We start from the raw sequence: 5,388 nt of genomic DNA, 5'->3' as shown, positions 1-5,388 counted from the left end.
ATTTTTTTTTCTACCTGATCTCACTCTGATCCTTTGAGTGCACTCCTTTTCAGCAATTTCCCCCTTTAAAATCTCTACAAACGCTATCTGCGGCCTCTGTCACCAGGCTGCCCTTTCTCCATGCTCCATCCCTCTTTTCCTCACTTCATCCCTTGCTTTGAGGCCCCCAGGGCACTCAAGCTACCTTTTAGCTCCCCCTTTCCTTGCTCTTTTCTTCCCTTCCTTTTCTGTCTCTCTTTCTCTCACTCCCTTTTTCTTTCTCTCCCATTTCCTGACCAGACCAGGACAAAAGGCTTCATTGTCAGAAAATGAAACCCAGACCGGACTTGTAGAGGATTCCTTTTTTTTTTTTTTTTTTTTAATTTGAAAAAAGTAAATGAAGTCTGCAGTGATAATCTAACCAGAGAAGCAGAAAGAGTGGAGAGATGGTGGGAGGGACAAATAAAGCAAAGTGTTTTTTCCTGAGCTAATTTGAAAAAGTGCAGAGGATAAATTCTGAGCAGTTTTACTGGCGTATGCTGTTTTTTACTTTGTAAAAATTTGTGTTGTGATGTGTGTTTAGATGTGTCCTCTTGGCGGAATGTGAAGCATTGACTGAAATGACAAAACATTTCAAGGTAAGACTAGCGAATGACTAACCACTAAGCACATCTTCCTGAAGCACACTGGTCAATAATTTCATTAAATATTTGGGGAAAAAGTAAGGAAAACATATCACTTTCTTACTGATATGAAAACAAATCATAAAATAAACCATGTAAGGATTCTGTTTCTCTACCTAAAAAAACCTTTTGAACCTTTTTATTTGTCATATGGACATTCCCTTTGAACCCTTTCACATCTTGTCACATTACAATGAAGTAGCGTACAGATATATGTAATATCAGAAATGTAAAGTTTTCCCATTTTTCTTTGAAAAAGCTCACACTTTTAATGGTGCAAACTCTTAATTTCATTTACTGTATGTCTAAAACTTTGACTTGGCCGACATCTAAGGATGCTTTGATCTAAATCAACCTCCACCCCAGTTTTAACTATTTTTGCAGCCTCTATCAGAATTACCCTGTAAACATCTCCATCCATCTCTCCAACCGCTCTGTCAATTATTCTCCCACCTGAGCTGTGGATMTCTGCAGYTCCTCCAGAGTAATCATGGTTTTCTTGGCTTCCTTTCTGTTTAAAGCTCTCCTTTCTGAGCTTACCAGTATTGATGAACGACTATTTATTGTTGGATTTGAATTGGGCTGTGATCTTTCCATTTTGAGATGAGTGAAAGATCAGCGCTCTGTTYAATGTTCAAAGTTTGGCCAATATATGCATAACCTGCCTTTGCTTTATAAAGCACACTGTTGGATTTTATTCAATAAATATGTTACTTTGGAGTCGGTTTGACTGAATTTTGTTTAGAGGTGTAACAGTGANTCACATTACAATGAAGTAGCGTACAGATATATGTAATATCAGAAATGTAAAGTTTTCCCATTTTTCTTTGAAAAAGCTCACACTTTTAATGGTGCAAACTCTTAATTTCATTTACTGTATGTCTAAAACTTTGACTTGGCCGACATCTAAGGATGCTTTGATCTAAATCAACCTCCACCCCAGTTTTAACTATTTTTGCAGCCTCTATCAGAATTACCCTGTAAACATCTCCATCCATCTCTCCAACCGCTCTGTCAATTATTCTCCCACCTGAGCTGTGGATMTCTGCAGYTCCTCCAGAGTAATCATGGTTTTCTTGGCTTCCTTTCTGTTTAAAGCTCTCCTTTCTGAGCTTACCAGTATTGATGAACGACTATTTATTGTTGGATTTGAATTGGGCTGTGATCTTTCCATTTTGAGATGAGTGAAAGATCAGCGCTCTGTTYAATGTTCAAAGTTTGGCCAATATATGCATAACCTGCCTTTGCTTTATAAAGCACACTGTTGGATTTTATTCAATAAATATGTTACTTTGGAGTCGGTTTGACTGAATTTTGTTTAGAGGTGTAACAGTGATGGAGGCTGAAAACAACTCCACAACGTTCATTTTGCATGAGTCACTTGTCTTCCATTTCACAAATCTGTTCTTCTAGTCTATCACCTGAATTTTTGGTTGGAACTCAAAGGCTTTCCTCTGTCTGCCCACCAGCTGTTGCAATGTTAAGAAATATTMGTTTATTTTCCAACCACTCAAATGATGAACAGGCACAAGAAGGCAGAATAAAGCACACACGATGCGGAGAACACGTGCATTCGTGTCTACAATCTGGCTRCAATATCTTGCACGAGAAAAACAGAGTGAGGTTTACCAGATGTAGGAAGTCTCTGTGGGCCAGATGTTCAACTTCCTCCCACCCCCCTAATGTTTATTTGTCACTATAAAGTGGGATATTTTTTGGAAACAGGTACCTATACTATAAAATTTGTTCTTAAGACATTTTTTTCTAGCTATCATAGCTGGAAGATTATGTTGGAAACATAAGTAAGCCGGCATGCCTGGAAACCCCATCAAGCCTTTCTTGTAAACAAACTGGAGAGAGGAGGGGATTTAAATTAGGCCACTTCACCCAAAGCGATGTTATCACAACTAGTAAAACTTCRCCCTAAGGCTTTTTGGTAGTTTGTGAAAAATTTACTGTCGAGGYGTTTGTTTCAGTGATTGTTTAAACAACCTCCTCTTTTAATACAGCATCTACTTCCAACGCACCTTCAATCAGTTCTGGTTGTGCAAGATAGAACTGCCTCATTAACTGTAATAACTCACCAAATCCTGGAAGGCAAGCTACYGTAATCTGACCTCAGGATATTCTGGGCTGGTTTTTTKGGGGKKTTTTTTTTGCTTGTTTGTTTGTTTTTATGGCAACATAAAATTCACTGATCTTATTCTCCAAGTAAAGTGGTTGCTCATACTACTTATCAGCTTAAGTCATTACTCATCCTGAGCCGCTGAGACACAGCAATAAAACTTTTAACTTGATCTAGCTTTACAAAATCACACTTAGCCTTTGTGTTTGTCTAAAATCCACATAAAATACATTTGAAGTTTGTAGTTGCGATATGACAAACCTAGCAAGGGGGCTAAAGCTTAACACGCTGCTTACAAWACGATGGCAGTTTGGACTGAGTTTTAAGGTGGGGTTATGGCCGACACCACAAGTTAAGCAGGAAAACATTTTTGACATCATCATTGTAAACATTTGTTTGGAGTATTTTGATGGCCATTCTGCTCAAACGTGTTTCCATTTTGCAAAACTCAACAACATGACTGGCCAGTTCCTCTTTTTCAGTCCAGCATAGCTTCATTATTTTGAGTCTATAGTTAAGGAAATAAAGATGAAAACAGCCCAAAATATTCCTTCATGAATTTCATGAAGCACCTCCTNGAGGTGTTTGTTTCAGTGATTGTTTAAACAACCTCCTCTTTTAATACAGCATCTACTTCCAACGCACCTTCAATCAGTTCTGGTTGTGCAAGATAGAACTGCCTCATTAACTGTAATAACTCACCAAATCCTGGAAGGCAAGCTACYGTAATCTGACCTCAGGATATTCTGGGCTGGTTTTTTKGGGGKKTTTTTTTTGCTTGTTTGTTTGTTTTTATGGCAACATAAAATTCACTGATCTTATTCTCCAAGTAAAGTGGTTGCTCATACTACTTATCAGCTTAAGTCATTACTCATCCTGAGCCGCTGAGACACAGCAATAAAACTTTTAACTTGATCTAGCTTTACAAAATCACACTTAGCCTTTGTGTTTGTCTAAAATCCACATAAAATACATTTGAAGTTTGTAGTTGCGATATGACAAACCTAGCAAGGGGGCTAAAGCTTAACACGCTGCTTACAAWACGATGGCAGTTTGGACTGAGTTTTAAGGTGGGGTTATGGCCGACACCACAAGTTAAGCAGGAAAACATTTTTGACATCATCATTGTAAACATTTGTTTGGAGTATTTTGATGGCCATTCTGCTCAAACGTGTTTCCATTTTGCAAAACTCAACAACATGACTGGCCAGTTCCTCTTTTTCAGTCCAGCATAGCTTCATTATTTTGAGTCTATAGTTAAGGAAATAAAGATGAAAACAGCCCAAAATATTCCTTCATGAATTTCATGAAGCACCTCCTTTTTGGGGTTTAATCTGATTGGTTAGGTAATATATTTTAAAATAGCTATTAAATAGAACTGCCRTAGGCTTTTAGGTTGACGTAGTTTGAACAGTCTTTTTTTTACTGCCGCATGCAGCAACCCATCCTGGACTAGCTCTAAACAAAAGACTTATGACTCATTAACGTCTTGCAAAAGAAAGGCCTTAAAAAAGGTGCTGCAACCAGCTAATATCCATCCACCTGAAGATGTGTTTGCTGAGCAGTAAGCCAGTCGATTAAAAGAATTAAGTATCCCAAATATGGAAAAACATTTATACTTTTTTCTGAATTCGCATTACAGCTTTACACATTAAACCTCCAGATTGTTTATTAGTGAAATATATGACAATATGCATTGATTTCTCAATGCACTTACCCAAGTCCATCGTTTGTACCATTTCACTTAATTTACACTAAGCTTCCTATAAATTAGAGAGACTCACTTTGACGAGGGGATTTGGAGAAGAGGACTACAGAGCTGCATTTGCATACAGTCTGCTCCCATTCTGAATATGTGACATCATTGTCACCTCTCAGACATGTCTGCTGTTTGCTAAAACATGMCTTTAATGCATTTCTGTTGCTCTAAACARAATTCAGTTGGGTCAAGTGATATATGTGGCAAYTGATGGCAACTGATGGTCCTATTAAGCAGTGGGTGGTTATCAGTAGCTTTTGCATTTAACTTTAAAAGTGGTTTGAAAAGTAGCATCTAAGGGACAGCCCTACTCTGATGCTGCATTATAGCGCTACGTTTTAGTAGGAGCGAATGTTGCAGCTCAATCTAAGCTACAACATTGTCAGCATTCTGTGTGACAAACCATCTCAATACTTTAGGGTGACATGTAAAATTAGTTCAAAATTGACATATGTATTTAAATCCAGTCATTTTTGGAAATTAGAACTGTTTCAAAAGTTTTTACCTACCACAAAGGTGTTGGATAATAATAATCAGAACTCCACAGATTTATTTTTCCTAAATCTGTCGTGACACAGAACCCCTTTTTTTTTCTGCAACTTTCTCATTTTTAAACAAAAGTCAACCTCTGAAGCTCACATTTTTCAATGTGAGATTATGCCATTCCACTTCAAGATGATTATATTTTAAGACTGTTCACACATTTGTATAAGGCGTGTCATTTAATGGAGAAGAGACTGAACCTACAGAAATTGCAGTGCAATTGTTTCTTATTTATATATTTTAAAAAGGCCAAAACTTACATAGCCCTTCCTAAAATATCACCAAGTTTGGACCATGGC

At 37.6% G+C, this 5,388-nt stretch overlaps 1 long non-coding RNA gene across 1 annotated transcript in view; it reads left to right on the top strand.

The window, feature by feature from the left end:
* The window catches only part of LOC108167091 (uncharacterized), a 4,161-nt gene extending 3,543 nt beyond the window's left edge, over positions 1–618 (top strand). Inside the window, exon 3 of the long non-coding RNA XR_001777478.1 lies at positions 563–618. This is a non-coding gene — a long non-coding RNA (uncharacterized LOC108167091). The remainder of the gene's footprint in view (positions 1–562) is intronic.
* The last annotated feature ends 4,770 nt before the right edge of the window (positions 619–5,388 follow it).

The sequence above is a fragment of the Poecilia reticulata genome, linkage group LG17, assembly GCF_000633615.1.
Source record: "Poecilia reticulata strain Guanapo linkage group LG17, Guppy_female_1.0+MT, whole genome shotgun sequence".
NCBI classification, from domain to species: domain Eukaryota; kingdom Metazoa; phylum Chordata; class Actinopteri; order Cyprinodontiformes; family Poeciliidae; genus Poecilia; species Poecilia reticulata.
Note: the sequence above shows the minus strand (reverse complement) of the source record. Positions and strands in the feature narration are given on the sequence as shown.